This window comes from Ambystoma mexicanum, chromosome 3q, assembly GCF_040938575.1.
Source record: "Ambystoma mexicanum isolate Mex_15411 chromosome 3q, UKY_AmexF1_1, whole genome shotgun sequence".
Lineage (NCBI taxonomy): Eukaryota > Metazoa > Chordata > Amphibia > Caudata > Ambystomatidae > Ambystoma > Ambystoma mexicanum.
This window is the reverse complement of record NC_090926.1, coordinates 23874434-23899547: the sequence shown is the minus strand read 5'-3', so window position 1 is coordinate 23899547 and position 25114 is coordinate 23874434. Positions and strand designations below refer to the sequence as shown.

General features: G+C 42.3%; 1 long non-coding RNA gene across 1 annotated transcript; it reads right to left on the bottom strand.

The window, feature by feature from the left end:
• Positions 1 to 16152: 16152 nt before the first annotated feature.
• LOC138582038 (uncharacterized) lies at positions 16153 to 24516 on the bottom strand. Its single transcript, XR_011304936.1, has 2 exons — positions 19968 to 24516; positions 16153 to 18558 (listed from the first exon to the last, which is right to left on the bottom strand). It is a non-coding gene; the product is annotated as an uncharacterized lncRNA (long non-coding RNA).
• Positions 24517 to 25114: the final 598 nt, after the last annotated feature.

The window sequence follows — 25114 nt, the reverse complement described above, 5'->3', positions numbered from 1 at the left end:
ATTGTAATTTGTCTAGTTTATGTTGTATCCCAATTTGCGTCTGGTCTATCAACACTAGATCATCTGCATAAATAATCCATGATATATGTTGATTATTTATTTTGGGAGGAAAATCCTTTACTGCACTTAGACACTGTGGAAGGTCCGCCAAATACAAATTAAACAGATTGGCTGCCAATGGGCAGCCCTGTTTAACTCCTCTTTCTGTCTTTATTTCGGCTGATAGCATGCCTTGATTATTTATTCTCTCTTGAATAGTCGTGTTTGAGTATAGAACTTTAATTGCATCAATCAGGTCGGATGGACACTTGCAGTTAGCCAATTTTTCCCAGAGGATTTCCCCATCGATGGTATTGAAGGCTTGTTGGAGATCAACAAAGACTAAATAAAGCTTTCCTTTCATTTTCATTCTGTGTCATTTGAGAATATTCAATATAAACAAATTCATTTCTGTCCCAACACCCCTAGTAAATTCAGTTGGTCTTGGATCTTGAATCTTGGCATCTTTGGCCCACTTTACTGGCCGTTTTTGTAGATTTGCAGTGAAACTTTCCCTATCATGTCTAATAAAGCTATGGGCCTATAATTTCTTGGGACATCTTTAAGCCCTTGTTTTAAAATAGGAATTATTATAGCTGTAGACCATCATTCTAGGATCTTTTTCCCTGTTTTTATTTGTTGATACAGGATTAGTATGAATTCACTCCATCTTTCTGTATTTTTCTTGAGGATATTGTTCGTTAGCCCATCTGTTTTTTGGGAATTTGGCTTTTCCATTTTTATACGTGTTTTTGTACTATTCATATTTATTGGTTTACTCACTGTCTGCATTTACTCACTTGAAAAAATTGAACCAAATGTTTCTTCCCTAACTTTATTTTGTTTTACAACCTTTTCATCACTTTAGATTGTATATTTACATTTATATGTTTTTCTTAAAAATGCAAAATAAATTATTTTTGCAAAAAAAAGGAATGTTTTTCAGAGTCAAAATATTGTGGCAAAGAATAATTGTGATATCCGCGGCATAGAATACAAAACAAATTAAGTTGGTTGAATCTATCCTTAATAATATCTTCTTTACTTTAGCATAGTGGATACCTTTGGTTTAACAATAGATATATCCCACAAAGTCCCATTCCACTTTATGCTTTAGGGACTACCCCGATTCCATTTTTTGTATGAGGCGTTAGCCCATCTGGGGCAGCAGCATTTGATGTTTTAAATTTTTTTATCGCCTCACCTATGTCACTCTTATCGAAATCCATTGACCATGGTATGGAGGGTTTATCATTATCTGATGCTTTTTTTATGTTTCTATTTTGGAGGACATTATTGAAATGGTCTATCAATTTATCCGCGGGTACTCCACTACTGAGAAATGCGTCATTTTCTCTATTGTTTTTAGATCTTTCTTTAGGCGTTTCTTTCCCCATCAACCACAGCTTTGCTATACCGATATTTGTGTTGTCGATTTATATTTTTACATCTAGTTTGAATTTTCTTGTAGCAAGCTAATAATGGTAGGTAATTTACTTTTATTTCTGTCATGAACTACAGAACACGCCCCTTTTGGACTTCCTGGTCCTTGTCACAATGGGGCTTGCACTCCATAATATTCCCAACATGGTCGTCCAGCGTGAAACCCCTTTCTCGCTCCACGCGCTGGACGTAACATATTCTATTAATAGACCACGCCTTCCGCGGATCCGCGTGTCTCAATGCTATTGCAAAGTAGCGATCCGACGTGTGTCCCGTAGCTCGCGGTATTGTTTCCTTGTACCTGTCTATCTACCCGTTCCTTGCCCCTTCCTTTCCTCCTATTTTCCTGGACTCGTGTGCTAGTTGCGCCTTTCCTAGTTCCCCGGATTCCTGGACCCGCGTCCCGGAAACTGAACGCACTCTGGAAGAGACTCGGGCAGCCTTGTTCAAAACCAGGTCCGTCCGCAAGAAGCCAGCGACCAAGGACTCCAGCAAAGAACGGACCCAGGTGAGAAGGGGGGAACTCCTTGACAATTTCCTTTTCTTTGGTCTTGTTGAAGGTCGCAGTTAAGGTACCAATATTATTGTTATTCATTTATAACCGCTTTTGGGTTAGCATTTGGTTACCTAGTGTGTGAATTTTCTTGGGTCTAGTCCACATTTTCCAAGACATTTACAGGATACTACGGTCACTCTGTTGCGATGGTATAATTTTGAGTCGCTCTATCAAGTGCATGAAGTTACGAGCGCTCCAGGTGAAATCTATTGTTGATGACGAAACTCCATTAAACCAAGTTGGTTGTCCTGGCATGTCTCATAATGTCTATCCATTTAACATGTAGCCATTTTGTGCTATTAGGTCATTGCACCATCTCTCACTGCGTTGTTCTTTAGATGTTCGCTGAGTGGTTTCTAAGTTTATTGGAATTACTTTTAAATCAAGACAATGTAGATTCATGTCACCACAGATTAGAATATGTGGATTTATATACTCCATATAACATTTATCTATGGCTTTATTCATTTCTAGCATGAACTCCTTGGTAGTGATCATTTTAGGATTCCTGTAAATGTTCATTATGGCTGTTATCTCTGGAAATTCAGTGCACTTTTGATCATGTTGAAGTATTGCTACTTGGATAAAAGGATGGATGTTAATATTTTCCACAATCTTCTGTCCCAAACTTGTCTTTATTAATGTTAACAGACCAGAGAAAGGTCTTTGTTTTGAACCTTTCTTTGCAGGATTTAGCAGGGTCACATATCCTTCCTTCTTTAATGCTTCACAGAGCCATGTCTCTTGCAAGCCTATTACTAAGATACCGGGTAGATCTATAGAATTGGGACCATATAAATGCCTAAAGCCTCTGGTATTCCATGAGAGTAGAGCTCCCCGCTTTCCCGTTTCCGATTCTTTTTGCTAGTTCTTCTTTACCGCCATTAATGTCCATGGCAACCAGCTACAATTTTCGTCTTTCTCCTCCCTTCCCAATTGGTTCCTAGTTTCTTCTTCTTTTTCCCACTGCTTGGATAAGTTTTCAAAGGTAACGGTTAGCAGTCCTTCTGTATCCAAATTCTCGGGGGATTGATTAGCCCTGAGTTTGACCTTTTGTTCTTTGTGTCCATTGTCTAGAATTTCATTAGTGAGACTAATGTGACCTCTTATCTCAAAGCCAAGTGGTGGCAGAACAGATCGTGCATTCAAGGGTGATATTTTTACTAGTCTTGATTTCAAACGTAGACATGACCAATCCAACCGTGATTCTCGCATGTATTCAATTATTGCTATATCATCCGATGAGATTGCTCTCAATTCTGGAATACAGTGCCATAACTGCATCACGTTCCCTCGGTTGAGGTTCACTTAATTGTTTTCTGTTAAGATGTTTTCTAGTAACACCTTTTCTACATCTTTCACCCTTTCTTTGCTAGATAAGCTATGTTGATATTTTGCGTGGGATTCCTGCTTGGCCTGCGACTTTGGTTTAGATGGATTCCAAACCTCGTTTCTTCTTTGTTTAATCTTCGGCGATGTGTCTTGAGCTAGCACCTCAAAATGCTTCAGAAGGCGCTTTCTTTTTTCTGGGAGGGCCATAAATATTGGAAAACTTCCCCTGTTTTGGGAATTTGAATCTTCAGCGTCTGATTCTGTTTTTTCCGGGTTGTTACAGACGGAGGTGACCCTTCGTGAATTATCACTTCATGTGTGATTTCAGAACAACTTGGATCAAGTGTTTCATTTTCCTCTAGATATTCAGAAAGATCCTCTAAGGGCTCATAATCGCTTATACTTGAATCTCTTCTGGTTATCTTGATAGGTTGAGCTTTTTGAGTATTAGATGTTGTCTTAATTTTCTTTGGTACTTGTTGGTTTACGCTTACATTTACCACCCTTGCTGGGTCCTTACAATGGGTCTGCACCTTATTACTTATCATCATCCCAACCTCAATATTCTCTGCTGCTGGGAATGATACATTCTGAAGGAAGGCTCTTAAGTCATTTGTTTTGGGACGTATTTGTTTCTGCCACGTCAGTTCCTTGCCTCTTGGTCTTATCGCGTCTTTTTCGATGCTGATAGGTTTCTTCTCTAGAGCTGCAGATTGTTTCAGTTTCTTAAACAACTCATATAATGGTTTCTTAGATACCGCCATGGATTTGTCACTCATACCATTGTTAGTTCTATGCGTATTTACCATCTTGTGTCTTGATTTGACATTTCCTACATGTTCTCTTTCTGAGTGATTTAGTTGGTTCTCTATTATGACGGTGTCCTCATCTTGTGATGTGTTGCATTTTGCTCCTCTCCCATCTAAACTCCTTTGGTTCAACACTTGAGAATTCTCTTTCGATGTTTGAGTGTCACCTGTCATTTTCCGACTGGTGCTTTCAGTTGATCGCTTATTTTCTTGAGCTGATTTCCCCAACGTTTGAGGAATTTCTTATTTTCTTTGGCCGAATGCAATCTGCAGTCTATTGTGGCTGGCGGCATTTTGCCTTCACCAATATTCATACTTTTTTCAAGTGTCACTGTTGGTGGTTTATTGGGTGAACTGGACTTTTTCCTCATCCATTTCAAACTTTCTAGCAGGGCATCCATCATATTTTTCCTATTTGCATGTTCCCTCTGAGCCAGATAACTGAGTCTTGCCTGCCATGTGGCTGATGTTTCTGCCTCCTTATTTAATCTGACTTGAATATTTGTTACTAGTGCTTCGATGGGGTTAAGTTTGGATTGTATCATTGCCAGAAGAACTTCATGATCTTTCATGGTAGAGTGGATATTTTCATACAGTTTCAAGTATGGTGCCAATTATATTGTTAAGGAAGCCATTATATTGTTGTGTATTTGCATCCCCAGCTCGACCAGGGGCTTTTGACTGTGAACATTTTTTCTAATTGTCCAAAGTACAGTGGATGGATCATGTGGTGACTCAGGAGGCGGCAAATCAGGAGCTGAACTTTGCCCATTCCATTTATCTGTCTCCTGCTCTAAAACCAGACCCTTGTGCCAACTAGCATTTGTAGTCTCTGCTTCACCATCAAGAGATATTTGTTCCAATTCGTCTTTGTGATTTTCCAACTGATTATATTGGTTCGCTTAGGATTTCATCAGAAACGGTGTTGAGACAAGTCAAAATTCTGCCCGGGTCTTCCTTCAAACGAGAATCTCAGAGATTGTTTGCAGATCTGTTCTCTTATATTTGCTAGGTCTTTATGTATTATATTCACTAGCCTACTATCACGGTTTGCATTGAATTTGTCCAGTATAGACTGTACCATGAGACTGGTTTCCATATACTGGTCATTTTGAGCGTTCTGTGTCGCCTCTTTAGATTCTTGGGCAATCATTTTTGTACCTATGCTTAAGCGGATAGAATTCTTGTTTTTGTTCTACTTTCCAGGCCTGCTATGTTATTTTTGACATGTACTTGATGTGAATTATTAACCACGACCTCTGGATCTAGCACTTCGTCCTGCATTGAAGAACCAGGCAGGTCTCTAGTGTCGGGTTTGTTTAGTTATAAAGATGATTCAGAGTTCAGCTTGTCTGTCAAAGCCTGTAGCTCTTGTGTCATTGCTTCAGAGAGCTTCAGAGGCGGCTTTTTCTCCTTGTTTCTCAACAGGGCGACAGTCACCTTGCGTACCTCAAGAGGGATGGATCCACTGGTGTCACTGATTGCCATCTCTATACCAGCACCTATTGCTGTCTTCCCATTGGCCATGTCAATAAATAGTTTCTTTCCGGGAACATTTTCCTTCAGTTATGGACATAGTAGCTGTAACATGAGCGTTGTACTTTCCAGCAGCTCTGCGTCTGTTACATCTAGCCTCTGTATTGCCCCTACACAATGTCTTCGATCTATCTGCATTCTCTACAGGCAGTAGTGTTGATTTGGCACTCTGCACTGTCAGCCTTGCAGAAGGTGGGATTCCAAAACCACAGAGCCTGCAGTTCACTGTACAACTGTTAGACTTTGCTCACAACTAAGGATTTGCCATTGAAGATCATGAGATCAGCAAGGCTTCCGCTAGGTTTTATGCACGCCTCTACCAAATGGATTTGAAAGAACCTGCATATGTGGATCTCCCTTTTCTCTCGCTGGTATTTGGTGCAGTGCTTGGGGGGAAGTTGTGAGGGATACGGTGAGGGAGTTTGAGTGTGTTTAGTACAAATCCGCAGATCAGTAAAAGTTAAGAGCCACAAGCCAAATATGCTCGAACCTCTTATCGTAGTTGTCACAAACCTGTCCGAGAGACGACTCCTGAAGCTCTTTGGACCGGAAAATCGCTAGCAACAACCCACAAAACTGCAACAATGGTACAACTGTGAGACTTTGCGCACACTTTGCGTATGCGCACAATATTGAATGCTTGTTGAACAAACACAGCAGACAAAGCTTTCGCTAGGTTTTATGCACGCTTCTATCAAATGGATTTGAAAGAACCTGCATATGTGGATCTCCTAGAGGAGCTTCTGTTGGTGATCCAGTCACTCCAGTCGGGCAAGGCTCCTGGGCCTAAGGTGTTTACAGCTGAACTTTGGAAGCTGCAGAAAGATATGGTCTCCAAACCTCTGCTCTCCAAGTTTGTAGTATCTAAGGAAAGAGGTGAGCTGCACCCGACTTGCATATGGCTCATATTATTTTTCTGCCTAAGGTGAAGAAACTGCCAGATGAATGCGCCTCCTGCAGACCGATCTCTCTTTTTCAAAGCCAAATTATTGGCCAAGATTTTGGCTCGGAGACTGATGACATTCCTCCCCATGCTGATCCACCCTGATCAATGTGGTTTCTTACCTGACCGGGTGACCCGCATAAACATCTGTATACTCCATTTGGCGCTAGACAAGGCAGACATCATCTGCAGCCTTCTCGCTGTCCTGCCAATCAACTTTGAAAAAGCTTTTGATACTGTCTATTGAAGATATATATGGGCAGTGATGAGAGGTATGGGATTTGGTCTGATTTTTCTGCTGTGGAGAGAGCTGTTATATACACACTGGATGGCCGGGTTAGCAGAGTGACCTTGAAATGTTTCCTTCTGGATTGAGGTAGGTGCCAGGGCTGTCCCTTTTCTCGGTTGCTCTTTATTTTGGCCATTGAACCACTGGCGATTTGTTTAAGGGGGATCTGCTGATGTTGGGATTCGTGTTTCCCTCTGGACAGGAGGGTAGAGTGTCACTGTATGCAGATCCATGTAGATATACCAATGGGGTCATGGAAATGTTACAGATGTTAGGGGAGTTTAGCAGAAGGTATCCGTATAAATGATTGAATGTAAACAAATCGTAAGGAGAAATGACCTAATTGTTTTACCTATATTTTTCGAGATTTTGGGTGGTTCTTGTTAAAATATAGATGTGGGGTGGGGCAAGGGTATTAATTAAGGTAGGCGGTTGAAGGAGGGGTTGCAGGGGGCTCGCCCTGCATTATGAGAAAAAAACAATTGAGTCATTTCTCCCACGATTTTTTATATTCGATCATTTCATGGACATCCTAGCAGAATGCGAGTTAACTGGAATAAATCAATGCTATAGCCAGTCCAGGAAGGTCTGGAGCTGAACCCCCCCCCCCACTTTCACCCCGACTTCCTCTGCCTGTTGCAGGAGACATTTTTAAATACCTGGGCATTCATGTCTGCCGATACCCTGATTCATTCCTGTCCCACAATTTGAAGCCAATCACAAGATTTCAGGCAGATGTTCGATTTTTGGGCGGCTCTGCCCCTCTCGCTGCTTGGAAGGGCAGCTCTTTTTAAAATGATGACCCTTCCTAGGTATTTGTACGTTCTTCAAAACACTTCGGTCAGGATGCCGGTCAAGGAATTTCAGATAATCGAACATGTGTGTTATGGGGTGGATCCCAGACTAGAATAGCGTTGCTAACGCTGTGCGGTTCAGTTTAGGAGTGTGGGATTGGTCTCCCTGATGTCAGGAAATATTACTGGGTGGCACAACTCGCCACTGCCAATGCACTTTTCCCCTTTCCCATTCCCATGCACTTGCACGATCTCAATGTCACTGGGCCTAGTAAGATCGTTGTTTTGTTCTCCCCTGTCCCCCTCACTTGTCTTGTCGCACTCTGAAACACTTGCGTACGAGCGCGATACAAATAAAATATTATATCATATCATGCTGTACTAATATCTCCTGGTCAATTCTTTCCCTTATTCGGGGGGTTTAGGGGGACTTGGGTTACCTGTTCTCTGATCGGCCATCTACTGTAGGATCCCTCTAGCTTCACATGGGATTTCAACACGCAATCCACATGTATATGCCTGACCTGCAGGATGAAGTCCTTCAGTAACTGTTAAACATGCTGAAGTTCTTTTTTTGTTCCCATTGAGTGCCTGTAGATATTCCAACAATATGTAAATACTTCTGGAATATGAACAGAGTACTCAACACTAACACAAAAGAATTGCAGCACGTTTAAAAGTTACTGAGAAACTTCATCTTGCAGATCAGGCACACACAGTGTGCAGCAAAATACAACACCATGATCAGACCGCATCTCTGGCAATCATCCACAACGCCTGCTAATGCCACAAATTACACACATCTACTTTGCAAAGAGACCCTCACATGAACTGTTGGCTGACTTGAGAAACTGTCTTTCTATCATGCACCTAACATGCTTTCAGCCTGCACAGGCACAAATTAAACCCACAGAAAAGAATATCACCACAATTAGTGCATACCCCTGACTGTCGCGCCCCATTACGGCTGCTCGCCCCTCTGAACTTCATGGAGATTCTATCAGCGTTGGCGGCTTCACGACTTCTCACAGCGACCACAGTGGCATGGTGACACCGGCACTAGGCAGCAGCAGGGACCAGACCAGCAAATGGGCCGCCTTGCTGCTCCGTGCATCACAAGCGCCGCCATCAGAGTGGGAATACCCAGACACAGAGTTCCATCCCCACATGTTATGTTATGTTGACTTCTGCCACGCATCGTTACCACCTCAGGGGTGGTCTCCAGGTGCTCACATGGTTCTGAAAGAAAAGAGGGCAGGTGTGTTAGTGAGGATAGGATAATAGGATAGGTTCAAAACCAGGAGAAACTGGTGTCTGTGCGTGTTGTCTTGCATGCAAGTTGGTTGTGTGACCTGGCTTGTTGTATCCGTGAGGGTAAGACTCAGTGCCTCGGTCATGTACACGTGTTTATGTTGGCTGTAAGAATCATGTGCGGTTAGGGTGGTGGTATAATCGTACGCACTGGTTTGTTGTATCCATAAGAGGGAGTACATTGTCGTGGTTGTTTGAATGACGTTATTTTGGTTGGTGTTTTTTATGGTTGTATACACTGGTATGTTCTGTCTGTAGGGTAGGTCCAGTGTCTGGGATGTTTGTTGAGTGCAAATGTTAGTTACTTTTGGGGTGTATATGTGTAGTATGACTAGCCCATAGGCGTGTATAGTAATTGTGAGTTATGTAGGAGGAGCAGGAGTAGGATGGATTAGTTAGTACGTTGGTTACTCTCGAAAATTCCTCCAAGTATGTCCTCAGAGCTCATTCAGTTGCAACTCAGTGGTACCCTCCAAGCCTTCCGTCTGGGGTACGCTTTCCACACCCGCCACCTCTCCAAGCTCAGAGCGTTACCTTCTGCCACAGGTTCCTCCGAGTGCAACACATTGGCTACTTCCATTGGTCCCTACTTGTTCAGAAAGAATTTTTAGGTACAATTGTGCTGTGCGTTATAAGATTAGCAGATAAAGTGACACATGGCTAATCTTCAGCAACCTTCTGGAAGTGATGAGTGGTTGATCTACCAAGACTATCTAGAGTGACACATGGTTAGTCTGCATAGTTCAATGTAATGTGGTGCTGCAGTGTGGGTATTTGCAGATTTTGGGTGGGCCTTGCCTGCACAGGCCCTACCCTGTCTACGCCTCTGGTGAGTTGGTCTTCTGTGGTTCTAATTTCCTTTGCCATTGTGTTCCATAGGTTAGCAATTAGGCGTGAGAAGGACGTTCCTCAAAATGTCCTTTTTTCTTATTGTTTCGTCTCTATTTGGAGGTCATTGTTTGATCTTAGATTTCTTCTTGGTTGATAGCGGCTGATCTTGGCCTGGAGAAATTCAGCTCCTTGTCTGTGTAGAGATTTGTGGGCAATGCAGAGGGCCTTGCATTTAATGTGTTTTTCTTTACTGGGAGCCAATGTAGGCTTCTCAGAGCTGGTGTGGTGTGGTCTCTTTTGTTTAATCTCAGGAGTATCCTTGCTGCAGTTTTCTGGATGCGCTGAAGGTTTTTGGTGAGCCTTTCAGGCATTCCGAGGTAGAGGCTGTTTGCATAGTCGATTCTTGACAATATCATGGATATGATTGTAAGGGTTCTATGTGGAAAAGAAAGGTACGGGAGCAGCCTCATGAGTAGTCTCAAGCGGTAGAAGCACTTCTTTGTGATTCCAGAGATAGTCCGTTGTACATGAGCCTTCCTAGATTGTTTATCACACTCCAGTTGAGTTCCCATGTCTGGTGGCCAGTCCAGTTGGGAGTTGGTTCCATTGCCCTCTGGGGGTGAGATTATTATTTCTGTTTTGGCCAGGTTCAGTTTGAGGTTGTTCGTTGTCATACAGTTTTATATGTCTGTTAGACAATTGTTGAGGGTATTGTTTGGTCTTGGGTCGTGGCTATCTTCACAATCAGTTGTGCGTCGTCTGCGTAGTTGTAGGCGGTCAGTCCGTTGGTTCGAATGATTTTCATCAAGGGGGACATGTAGACATTGAAAACGAGGGGTGAGAGGCTGGATCCTTGTGGCACTCTGCAGAAGATATTTCTGGTATTTGAGGTGAAAGACGGTAGGTATGTTCTTTCGGTTTGATTTGTGAGGAAGGAAATTAGCTATTTTAAACCAGAGTCTTTTATGCCCTATCACATTAGTCTTTTTATAAGTGTTGTGTGCCTGATTGTGTCGAATGCCACTGAGATATCCAGTAGTATGAGGGCAGATTTAGCACCGTTGTCTGCATTTATTTTTAGGTCGTCCCACATGGATAGGAGTGCAGATTCCGTTCACGAGTGCCGCCATCAGAGTGGGACTACGCAGACGCAGAGTTCCAGCCGCACACGTGTGCATGTGCTTTCTGGTTGACGTCCCAAATTGCCAAGGCAACCTCAGTGCAGGCCGGGAACTTCGATTCCCTTTCTTGCCTGAGCCGGCTTACGTTCTTGGCTCTCTAAGTTCCCGTGTTTGTTTTCTGTTTCATCTTGTTTCCTGCCAGACAGAATCCCTTCTCTGTTCTTGCCTGATTCTCCCCTGCTCTGCCCTCTCCTCCAGTTTGGCTCCGTCCCTCCTTCTCTTCATTTCCCCCAAGCTGCTGACTGTTTGCTCCTGTGCCTGCTATTGCCATCATTCCAGCCAGCTCCCCGATTCAGCGCTTGTTGCTGTCCCTGCTCCATGTTAATTACTGGAGGAAGCAGTTCTGGGGCCAAGCAGTGGATCTTTGGGTGCCCTTCCATGTCCAGTCATGGGGTATTTTCTGAGGTCAGCTTCTTCATCACATCTCAGCCCTTCTGGACACCCGAAGCAGCAAAGAACAAAGACAGCAAGATCAAAGGAGAACAGGTAATCAAGAGCGTCAGGATACAGTACTTGACACTGACCCACACATATACCTTTCAACATGATCAACCACTGAACTTTCAATCCACACACTAATGCTCTGGTCTACAAACCTCCAGACAGGCATCAGTACTAAAAGACCATGTAAGTGGCAGATGTGTGGTATACAAATGTCATTTAATAATACATTTAAAACAGTTTAATGAGTTGATGTTGTACACTCGATTCAAGGTGCAAGATATCCAGCTTCCCAGGGCTATGACTCACAAAATTGGACCTTAAGGGCACTTGTTTGGTGACATCAAAAGGTTGCTCAATTATTTTGGAAATAACATGTTTGAAGTTTTCAATCCATCTCTTCTCCTCTTCTGGTCTCCCCCTCATTTGAACCCCTTTGCTATGGTGTTTTACAAAGCTCCTTAAGCTTGCAGACATGGTCTTCAGCAGGGACTAACAGTGCTAATAGCAACATATGTCTTGCAAGATTTAAGCTTCATTATACATATTGGAAAGCCTGAATTTAATTTGGGGTATTGGATGGAATTAGTGGTGGTCACAAGATTGACTATGAAGCTTCTAATTCAGAAGAGACATTCCATCAAGGGAGAGATTCAGTGGATAAGAATAACTCTGTACAGGCACAGGCAGAGTATCTAATGGGTCTGATGAATGTGGGGGTGGACTGGAACTCATGTTTACCGCATAGATCACAGAAATCAGATTTTGGATATAGCAATTTTCCAGAAATGTATATCACCTTAGAGTTTCCAAATATATACAGTTAAAGAATGTATGCCGAGGTGGGAGCCATGAGTGCTTTTATTCGAACCACAGGTCGGCTATCATTTCAACCGTTAATATGGATTCCCAGGCAAAGAGGCAGAAAGTGAAGTTGGTAATCTCAAAACCATTTCAAACTGCGCAAATGTGATTTCTGTGAATTTTCTAATCCTTCTTCCCAATGGGCATTTTCTTATGGAAGATCCAGCAGGTCTTCCTCTCCCGTTGATGCGGGATAGCTCCCTGTGCCTTTTAGCATGAAAGATGGCAGGCATAGAGATTTATATGTCTTTTAAAGGAAGAGGAAGGGATTATCTGGTGCTCATGTGCACCTGGAACCACACACAATAAAGGTCAGGCAGATTGCATGAAGTGGCTTGTTTTTGGTGAGTGTATCGCTGGCATTAAAGTAGATGTAATTTGTGAATTAAATATTTGTAAAAGCTCTTTGGCTGAAGTAGGGAAAGCATACGGGACAATTAGTTCATACCTGAAATCTCAGCAGGTCATGCATAGATTGATGAGTTGTCAGCCGGGGTCTATTTTTTAACTGTATACTGCTCTAAGAAGTTATCACAATTTAAAATAACAGAAAGTGGTTTTAGAGTGGAGTACCATAAACATAAATATCCATATAGCAAAAAGGTAGCCAAAGAGAAGAAAAAAATGCAGCTTGATATCAAGAAGCTTAAGGCAAGCAATTCTATGCACGTTTCAAGAAGAAGAAAAAAAACACATCAAAAATATCGGAACTGGTTGATTTCATTTAAATTAACTTGCGATCAAGAGCGAGCTGAAGAAATGTTAAAACTAATATGCGCACGAAAGAGCAGAGAAACTCGGGGGCAATAATAAATAATGGCTTTGGGTGTGGGTAAAACACTTCTCGAACGTGTTTAGAAATCCCACACCACTGGATGTGGACATCCACGTGGAGAAGGCAGTTTCCTGGAATGTTTTCTGCACCAAAGATGAAATAGAAGACGCAATTTCAAAATAAAAAAAATCTGGCGCAGCCGGTCCCGATGTATTATCCAACCTAATGCTAAAGAAGAACAAAGAGCAATGGGCCACTTTCATTGTAACCCCTTTCAGCCAAATCTCTATGGTGATGAAAATTGGGACAACTTGGCAATCGGCGGCAGTTGTGCCGATCTTCAAAAAGGATCTTTGCATCTTTTTTGCAAAAAAAATTTACAAAATGGGCAACTGACGCAAGAATAATCGATGACAGACAAACAGGCTTCACCAAAGGCATTGGTGTCGAGTTAAATTTAACACTGCTCAATTTGTTGAAACTCGAAACGATGAAAAGTGGTAAAAATGTGTTCTTGGCGTTCGTCGATCTGCGTCAAGCTTTCGATAGCGTGAACAGATCTACCTTGTGGAGAAAACTGAGGAAGTGGGATTGTCCTCTGGACGTATACAAGCCATTAAACAACTCCACACCAATACATCAATTTGAGTGAGAATCAATGCAGAGGGAGAGTTGACAGACAGAATAACAACTGAAAAGGGGTGTCAAGCAGGGCTGCCCCTTAGCAGCATTGCTCTTTAAATTATATATTGCGGATCTGCCGGAAGCGCTATTGGAATGTAATTCATTTACACCTAGAATAAATGGACATCAGATAAGTTGGGCGACATGCGCTGATGATTTGGTGCTAATGGATACCACACAGATAGGCCTACAGCGATTACTGTACAACTTGGAGGCTTACCTGCAAAAAAATGACCTAGAAATAAACATTGAAAAGTCAAAAATTGTCACTTTCGGTTCGAATCTTGGAAAGAAAGGTAAAAATAATAAATGGTTCATAGCCGGTAAACACTTCCAAAGAACAGATAATATCAGATATCTGGGTATTCCCTTTAACACATCAATAAGAGAATGGCAGTGGACTGAAGATTTGAAATCGAAAATGAAGAATTTAAGGCTGCAGGGAGCAAAGTTACATGTGAATATTGGTAAATTCACACTCATACCGGTGATCATGTTCTTCCAACGCAATAACCTTCGGCAATGAGGCTGGTTTCAACATCAATGGTGCGATTTGGAACGTGTTGGAAGGGCAATTCTGGCGTACGGTTCTTTGATTACCAAACGACGTATGGATCTCTGCCATACGCTATGAACTCGGGCTACAGTCACTATATGCTACATTGCTTTGGAAATCATTGACAATGATGAGAAAAATGACAACGGAAACATCAGTAATTCTGTACCAAATATGAAATCAGACCCCTGAAAAGCCTTACACAGGCCTATTGACATAGTGGACGTAAAAGATTTCCACATATCTGGCGCACGCCGGAACGAACATTGAGACACTCCAAGTCAACCCCTGTGCTGTAAAAGAAAAGCTCACAAATTATGACTGGATCAATACTATCAATAACAGATCGCAACTTGCTTTCAGACTAAATCTAGGTGGCGAAGCCCGAGGTGTAAATCAACTCCCGAAATATCTGGAAAAGTTTACATCAAGATACCATCAAGACTAGTTCCTGCGACTCTGTCTAAATTTGTTATCAACCAAGGAGATGCTATTTTTAAAACACGACGAGAATACATCAAATAATATTTGTCGGTTCTGTAACATCACTGTTGAGTCCTCAAAGCACTTGGTCGTTGAATGTTTGGCTGTAAAAACTCAAATAGATGCCTTTCTGGGAAAGTTTGTTCCTCTAAATGAAAACATGGAGGATTGGCGGCTCGCTCTTTTGTCTGGCAAAAATGTCATGCTGATTTGTGCAGTAATTGACTACCTTGATGTGTTATTATTAAAATGAGGAGGGGAAATCTCCTGACTTACTTCAATAATGTCTTGATACAACTTATGGATGTTCAAGTTAAGGAGAAATTATGATATTGTAAAGTTGATGTCTAGTAAAGGGGAAATGATGGTACAGACAAGGTAAAGTGAACAAGTTAATAAGTAATTACCGTTGAATTCTAATTATGTTAAGCATGCAATAAGATCAAAGGAATACGAGAGTGTGATTTAAAGAAGTATATGCTAAGAAATGTAAAATCAAGTTTGTAATAAACAAAATCTTTTTTTAAGTTAGACAATTAAGGCTGTCCATTCCCATTTTCTAAAATGTTTTTATTTTAATGTTTAAAATAATATTTGCACAAACATTGTATCTCTAAAATTCATTTCAAAATTAACATTATACAACAACAAATATAATTGGCCCAAATCTGAAGTCCCCCCCTTTCCATGCATTCAAAATCTGCAGATTTCATTCCGAAAACCTATCCCACATTTCTTCATACAGTTTACATGTTATATGATGTTTCAGAAACACTTTCTCTATCAGGGATATTTTCTATAGACCCCAATGGAGGTTTACTAGATTTCTATTCTCTCAAGATACATTTTTTGGCTGCCCTAAATAAACAGCATTTTCGTGCATGAGACAGGTCTTCAATAAGAACATTCTCCTTCAAGATCATGGTTTCAAAATCATAAAGCAAATCCATCCTCAGTACATCGTTTATCATCCTCGTCACTTCAGACCAAAGTGCATACACTCTACTGAAATACCAAGTCATACGTTCAAAAGTGCCTTCCTTGTGTTTGCATTCTCAGCAGGTCCTCGTGTCACTCATTCCCATCTTATACATTTTCTCTGGGGTCCAAATTTTTTTTTTTTAATATTCTGATCTGCCTAACCTTTCACTCCAGTTTAAGGAAGCTAGTGGTATACTCCAGCAAAGTGCTTCCCATCTCCCTTCACCCATTCCCGTTACCAAGGTCTGAGACCATGTTTCAATCAGAGCAGTATTTCCTTTTTTCTCTCTCAGTAAATAAACCATTTTTTTATTTTTTATTGTGCATAATGGTTTATTAAAAACCTTACACAAAAGCTCAGTTTAATACAATACATCATTCTTAAAACAATACATTACAATCATCCTTTATACAAAATACAATTGTCATTTATACAAAGTTTCCCTCAAAAAACGAATAATACAACTTAATCTCTTACATATTCATCCATGTCACCTAGCACACGATTATCGTTAACAATTTCAAATGCAGATTCTTAATTTTACACTTTTATCATTTCCTTAAAAACTTTATCAGTCTAACAATTTTATCAAATTTAACAAGTGATATAGAGCTTAACAAAGACGCAGGGTGGTACTTTCCCAAAGTTGGTTCCATAACTGTTCCCAGGGATTGATCCTGAGGTCCTTTACAAAATATTAAAAACAGACCCAATGAGGGGCCGCTAATGCCTCACAGCCAATCACTATGCATTTGCACGTTTCATAATTTTCCTCACAGTATCTACACTTTACACCAATGATGATTATACCTGGTTGGTAATAGGTTAAGACAGAAACGCATTATTATAGCTCTACATTTCCCAGATGGTGAACACTCTAAGTATGAGGCGCATCTACCTAATTTCTTATGGACAGTGACCAACATTGCAAGACTTTTGTACTTTCCCAAAGAGTTGCATTCGTTACACCAGTCCTTTCGCCATAGATGTTTCTTATACGCCCATGGATTTTCCAATACTGCCATACTATCAAAGCTTCACTTTTCAAGCTGCTCTTTACACTTATGTATACAGATATTGTCTAAAAGCTGCCTTCCTTCGTTCAAGACTCTATATAGTGAGTCCTGTGGGGGTACCAGAAATGTGATACACAGCAAGATTCTCTTACACAACACAGACATTATGTGAGAATAGACCCAATTCAAACCTGATGGCACACATCAGCGTTAATTTAGGCAGGGACAGTGATTTCCAGATTAGACCCTCTAGATACAGGAGGTTATCCTCCAGCAACAGATGGTAGACTTCCAGCTCAAAACTAATTGCTGGGACTATTTTAGAAATATAGAATTTTAAAGCTGGACAGATAGGAATTTTAACAGCAAATACTGTATTCGCTGTTAAAATTCCTCAGTTGCGTAGCCAAGGATCTAGCTTTATCATAGATATCATTAAGCAGTCTTTCCTTTCCTGGGTTAGCATAAAGTTTGAATCCCAAAAATTTGAATTCTTTCACACACTCCATTTTAGAGCCGGCTAACCACCAATTGTCTTTTGTTTTACTACGACACTTTGATGCTACCAGAATCTGTGTTTTGGAGGGATTTATAAGCAGGTCATTTTCATTGCAATTTTTGTTGAAGGTATTCAAGAGCCTCTGGAGGTCTACCCTTGTACAATACAGCAGTACTATTTCATCTGTGTCTGTTATCCAGAATATCTGTGTCAAATGTATTACTGGATAGACAAAGGAGTTCTTTGCCAGTGTCGTTCCTAAATCAGCCAGATATAAATTGAAAAGGAAAGGGGCCAGTATACAACCCTGACGAAGGCCTCTAAATGTTGTCATTGGCTCAGTTAGGTCACCTTCCCCATTAAGACGGACCCTCAGCTCAGAATCTTTCTGTAGGTACACCAATACAGACAAAAGCCCTCCAGGGGGTCGACACGCCTCAACATTTGCCAAAATTTGCCTCTATTTACTCAATCAAAGGTTGATTGTTGCAACAAATGTCTCCTTGTCCATCTTTCCCCATGTCTGGTCCAGTACTGTGTCCATTACCCATCCTCCTAATGTGGTACCAACTCTTACATGAAAGCCGCACTGATTCGGTTTCATTATCTCTTTTTGATTGGCCGATAGAAAATATAGAATTTCGGCCCAGAGGTTGGTAACTTATTTCAAGACTGTATTGCTGAGTCTATTGGGACCAGGAGATCTGGAGTTGCTGCTTTTAGTAATCACCATAGAGATAGTACATTAACTCCCAATTCGCAACCCCCAAAAGGGGCAGCATTATTTGGGTTTCGGTGGGACTTTGTATAATCATTGATGTGGAGTTTCCACTTCTTTTCCATGACAGGATTTAGTTGGGCAACATTTTCATACTTATCTTTGTGGCCGACTATTTTCCAATAGTTTAGTGTATCTTTTTCCACAAAACATCTTAACATTAACTCTCCTTCTTTTTGATATAGTGTGGCTCGCAGTATTTTTATAATTCTGCTTGAGTTTCCTAATTAAATTGAGTTTCCTAACTAAATTGACCTTTTCCGGGGTATCACTCTGTTCTCTTTTAATCCTCTTAATATTTGTTCTTAAACCTCTCTGGTATTCGTGTATCTCTTGACTATAGTGCCAGGGACGAGAGTATATAAAAGGATTCTCAAATATGAGCGAGTTTTTAACAAAGGTATGCAGATTTGCAGCTGAGCAATGGTTCTCAATAATTTGCCCATAATCATTTGAGAGATTCTGCTTCAACCGCATTTTACATTTTATGGAATTATATATCGACCACCTCAGTCTATTTTCCCTCTAGAGACTTCAACCATTTTCATTTTGTTTTGATATATTTGATGAGTTAATAAAGGGAAGGGCACACATAATCTATGGTGGATACTTGGTTGTCCATTTTTTATTTTAAAATATCAATAGTCAATCCCCTAAATCTCTGAAACAATAATGTAATCAATGTAGGAGCTATGCTGCTCCTGCTGCCATGTTATCATGGGGGATCTGGCTCACCTGTGAATTATACACGATTATCTGTAGGTTCCATCCCCTTATGAAACTCACCCATCTTCTACACCAAGTAATTTTTCCTAAACCTACACCACTTTTTCCTGACTCACACCAAGCATGGATAGCCTCTTCAGTCTCTATAAAATTTGCATTAAAATCATCTGTCAGGATTATTGCTCCTGTCTTAGTTTTGTCTAACCATATCGCTAAATGCGCTATATGTTCTTGTCGCCCCATTTCTAATATATTCCTTTATAAATCGTCTTTTTCTGTGGGTTTGTCTGTGTTCACTGGGGCCTTCAAGTGACAGTATTCTTTGTATTTACAGTGTTCTAGCCCACGATCTCTCTTTAGTTTGTCAAAAGGGATCCAGGGTCCTTCTCCAGGTCCCCCAACCATTTGGGACATTAACAATGTTTTAAAAATGTTTTTAGGTTTAATGGATGAGTGCTTATCAATTAAGACCCTGTCAGGGAAGCTTGCAGTACAACTGATCTCATACAAGAGGATTTCAGATCTTCAAGCTCTGGATGTTCTCAACAAGATTTTTTCACAGGACGGTGTTCGTTCACGTCTACTCTTGACAGGCATAACTTTGGGAAGGTCACTAGCCGCCACGCACAGTTTTGGTGCTTTAATTCTGCAGGTACGGCCATGCAATAGAATGCATTTGTACATCGCTTTGTGAAAACCCAGCAATCTGTAATTTACTACTTAAGCATGTTGGGTTAGTTGGGTCATAGTACATGCCAAAGCAAACACCAGGAGATGTAATACATATAAGGAATGGGCACAACGGTATTGGCAGCCTTTGAGATAAGCGCCAGGTTGGAGTATATATTAAAGGCTGCAGAATTATTCAAAAAATTCTACTTTATATTGAATTGTCACATGTTTGTATAATTAAGTCTCAGACCTATCCTGAATGTCGTACAGTGGGTTATGGGCCCTGATTACTAAGTGAATGGCCCTAGCACAGATAGGGCACTTAACAAGGTTTCCTGGCCCCTAACTGCCAGTATGGGCAGAGGATGGGGTCTACAAAGCTATTATGTTTTTTTTTTTTTTTAAATAAAAGGGTCTCAAACCTGACCTGGGTGGTTGCTGAGAACTGGCTGGGTTGCATTGAAGCAAGTAATAATGTGCTGAGGGGTGAGTGAGAGGGGGGTCTTGTTACACAGCATTCCAGGCCATGTCTGCCGGGTGATGTTGGGCAACATAGATAAGATCAGTGCACGTCTGCCAGGTGCTGCCTGGTGAACATTCAGTGCATCGGCCGTGGGACATGGAGTCATGTACCTGGGTCGCCGATACCAGGAGCAACCTGGATTTAGGAGCAGATTGTGGTCCCGAGATGTTGGAGTGGTTGAGCCACGTCTGTCAGGTGTGGCCTGGCCGAGGAGTGGAGCAGTGCTGTCAGCATGGTTTGCAGCGGCGCTCCCATTGTGATGATGGTGAAAACTGTGCAATGGGCCATACCTGCACCATGAATCTTGACATTTCCGCCCCCGATTGTGCTATATGAGACTTCCAAGCCATACTTTCTAGTACAGCCCAGAAAATGGCCAATGGTGGAACGACATTCACGTTCCTTATCATGGAAGCGTATATGTGAACTCCGCCGGCACCACAGCTCCTCTCCTCGCATGAGCCGCACCTTACAGATGCAACCTGGGCACTCCCAAATCCTTGGCCCACCCTCTCCTTAACTTAAACCTGGGATGCTCCTAGCATACACAAACACCCAACTCTGCCCCTCACAGCCATTGCACTGAATGTTCACCGGGCAGCACCCAGCAGACATGGGCTGGCCCTAGATTTGATGGTCGCTTCCACCGTTGTAACCACTGCTCTGTTATTTGCCCTGCTGCCCCTGGCAAACATAGCCGGGTATGGTATGTAACAAAACCCACCTGTTCCTTACCCTCAGAACGTTGCTACATGCTGCAATGCAACCCTGCCATTTCCCACCAGTTAAATGGAATATAATGGAGCAGATTTTCTAAAAAGTGGGAATCTCAATGAGATGCACCATGGCGTAAAGATGCGCCTGCGCCATGGCATATCTCACTAGAGTTGGTAAATTCACAAAGAAAACACCCATAAAATGTCCAGTGTGAAAAGGTGCACAAATTGTGGTGCAAAAGAGGTGCACAACATCCCTTGGCCCTGCACCCCCACCTGCCAGTGAGACAAACAATTTGGGGGTTATCTTCGACTTGACTCTCTCCTTCTCTTCTCACATCTTGGACATCTCCAAAATGTCCTACTACCAGCTGCACCTCCTCAGAGGTATTTTACCTGTTATCACTTTCCCCCCAACTGCTCACCGTCTCCAGATCCCTGGTTCTCTCTAGGCTGGACTACTGCAACAGCCTCTTTCTCAATCTTCCTACATCTACTCTACATCTGCTACAACTCATCCAGAACAGAACTGCGAGTCTTATCCTTGGCCTCAAGCCTAGGGACCGCATCTCACTGGCGCTGAAATCCCTCCACTGGCTCCCTGTGGCTGCAAGGATCAAGTTCAAGGCTCTCTGATTAGTCCACAAGGCTTTCTGGAGCTGGGGCCCACACTATCTACCATCCTCTCTTCCTAAATACTCTCCCTCTAGAGCCCTCCGCTTGTCCTCCTCCAACTCTTTGCGGGGGAGCCGTTTTTCAAAACAGAGATTTGGGAGTGGATCTTTAGCCTATGCAGGTGCCTCCCTCTGGAAGAGCCTCCCTGCCTCTCTCTGTCTTGAGCAAGAGCTCCTTAGGTTTTGGAAACTTCTTAGTACCTTTCTCTTCTCTTCCTCTTTCTCTCTCCGTCTCCCCTGCTAACCTCCTTCCTTTCTCTCCTGCTGCCCTCCTCCTTCTCTCCCTAACTCTGTTTAGTTTTTGCTGAACTCCAAAGCCCCACAGGTCCCAGGCACCACCACCAGTCTTTGCACTTGCCTCCAGGCCTCTACACTATGTTCAGCATGGCACCACTTTCAGTACACGTTACATGAGTGGGGTACCTCTCTGCACTTAACCCTGAGAGGTAACCCAGAGGGGTAACCTCTCTGCACTTAACCCAAGACCCTGTTGGCTGAGTGCACCTGTTCCCCACTCCCCCTGCCTTGCACTCCCATCTGCACACTTGCATGACCTATATGTACTAGGCCTAGTAAGTTTGTTTGTCTGTACCCCCTAGCTTGGTTGCGCCTGAAACCCCTCATGTACTTGCACTAGGAGAAATGCCGTAAGGCCTAGTTCGCTAGTTATTTTTCTGTTAGATCATTCTGAAAATTCAAGGCCTAAGAATGACTCCTGTATTCCCTTGCTCCCTTCCCGCCTTGAAACGCTTTGAAGCACTTTGCTTGTGTATAAGCGCTATTACAAATAAGAGGACATTTAATAGCGCATCTGATGGGATGTGCATGTTTTTGGCATATCTGTCAGATGCCCACATCTTTTGGGCAAATGCTGACATGAGCATCATTTCGTGCCAAAAACATGTGCATCTTATCAGATGCCCCCCAAAAGAGTGCATCTACCCTACAAACACAAGCAAAGTATTTCGGACAATTTGTTTAATGTTCAGTCTCCTTTTTTGTCTTCAGTGCATAATAAGTGTGAGAATAAGACAATGCACATTTTTTAACTGCAGCTTTGTGGAGTGTTTATTTAGTTAAGTGGATCACTTTCCATGGGAATAAGCCAGTGCTTTAAGTGGGCCAGGGCCAGCCAGGGCTGGGCCCCAGCAGTCTCCAAAAAGTGGGGCCCAGACAGGGCCCTGCCGGGCCTCCCGGTTCCACCGCAACATTGGCGGGACACATTATCCCGCCGCAGCCGCGACGGGAGATGCACCCACCATTATATGAGGCAAGCTGGCTGGCACTTCTGTCAGTCACTGTAACTTCCTCTGGTGACCCCTCACACGAGGGCTCACCAGAGGAAGTTACTGTCCCTTTGTTTCCCAAAGGTCACTGAGGCGTCTTTAACCCTCAGCGAACCTGGGGATTCCTTGACACACTTCAAGGTTTATAAAAGATGACTTGAAAAGTACACAATTCAAGCCATCTCTTATAAAGCTTTCCAGACGGACAAAGACACCTATATTTGTTTGCTGCCTTACTATGGTTTGTGTACTTCAAGATGGCTTGAAAAGTACACAAACCATAGTAAGGTACGCGCACAAATATATAACATTTATATATATTTGTGTGCATACCTTACGGTTTGCATACTTTTTAGGCCACGCCCACCCCACAAGTCACGCCCCCAAATGAGGCCCCCCCTCGATTTCTTACCCCACTTGAAGCCCTGGAGTAAGCGTATATCATTTAAATGCCTCAGGTGGTAGTTTTGCCATGTTATTCAGGAATGTCAGTGAGCAATGTTTATGATTGTGCTGGAGTAGAGCAGGATTATGCATTTAATTTATATAATTGTGTAAAAACTGGCAGTGTGATTGCTAGACAGCCACATGGCAGGATCACATTGAAGGCTTCACGTAGGACGTTTAACTGTGGGGATTATGATCTCACCACCATGACATCACTGGTGATCTGAAAGGAGCCATTTGAAAAGAAATACATGGCTGACAGTACATTGCCCGCCTGATCGGGTGTTATTGCCACATTATTCACTAAATCCGCTGGGGCTGTTGCAGGGCCTTGGCTGCAGGTATAACTATATATATTTTACATTTTTAAGAGTGGCGCAGGTTAGAATTGCTTTACAGACACCACCTTGGCCTATACCAGGCTTTATGGGCTTATAAACCACATTAAACACTCTCTTGGCACTCAGGCCTTTAACACAGTCTTCATGGCCCATAACGTCCGCCCTGCCCTTGGGTGGGGGCTATAAAGCTTAAGTAAGCTTCAACCTAGCATACTACAAGCCTCTCATCCTGATACAAAATGCATTTTCTCCACAATTTGTATGGAAAAGTCTGAATTCTATTAACAAATAGTGGCATTATCTTTAAAAATAATCACTTATAAAATAATAGCAAGAACTTTGTTTTTAGCAAATGATTACTCTTTTTGTTGTAATAAGCAGCCAGTCAACTTCATACATGGGTTGATGTTAAACTATCCATAAATTGTTCCTACCATGGAAGATTTTGTTACTGTTCATTTACGTCCCACCCCAAGGCTTTTAACAGCAATGTTTTCTATTGGTTGTTGCAGGAACTGAAGCGAAACTGCTGTAACGTTGGGCAAAATGTAATGTTTCCTTATCACACCAAAGCAAGATAAGAATCTTAGACACACTTAGGGCATGATAAATACATATGGCTGGGGGCATTCATTCTGCTTGGTGGTCACTGGATCTTTAATAACAACACCTTTTCTCTACATTGATGCGACATGTTGTTTGTTAACTGTTATTCCTGCCTCTGATTATCTATAGAATGAGAACAGCTTCATTGTTTCCTCCTTTTCTTTACATGATCTAGACTTCCATACTTAAAATTGTATAGAAAATCTTCCTTTGAATTCTATTGTTAAGGGGATATGAGCCTTGAATTATGAGAAATGAGTGGTGGCAGATCACCTTTGCTTGATTGTATGACGGGAAGGAACAAGTTACTTACCTGTAACTGTTGTTCTCCAGCATGGGTCTGACATGGATTCACATGCTCATGAATATTCCCCGTCGTCAGGCTGGGAATCCTCGGTAAAGAAAAAAAAAACAGTATCAGTTTCGTTTCTGATCTGTCTTTCGTAGTAGTAACCAATCACTGGTCTCTGCGTCATACTGACCACAGCCAATGACTGCCCTCTACCTAAGCACCGCCTCTGGCAGCCATCTTCAGATTTTGGAAGCACGTGAAGTGGCAGTATGACCAAGTGAAGAGCCGCAGAGGGGTAGGCGGGAGGGTTCGCATGTGAATCCATGCTAGACCCATGCTGGAGAACAACAGTTACAGGTAAGTAACTTGTTCCTTCTCCAGCATGGGGTCTGGCATGGATTCACATGCTCATGAATAAAGAATACATAGCAGTACACACATGCACAACCACGGGAGGTGGCAAAGGCTCAACATTAAGCATTACATCAAACTCAACATTAAGCATCTTACCTCCTCACCAGGCTCACCTCAGGCGAACAGGTTGCGCAGCACTGCTTGGCCGACCCTGGACTCCTCCCTGGAATCCCGATCGACGCAGTAGAATTTCGTGAAGGTGTGCGTCGACCTCCACGTAGCAGCCCTACATATGTCCAGCAGGGGCACACCAGAAAGGAACGCCGTGGTAGCTG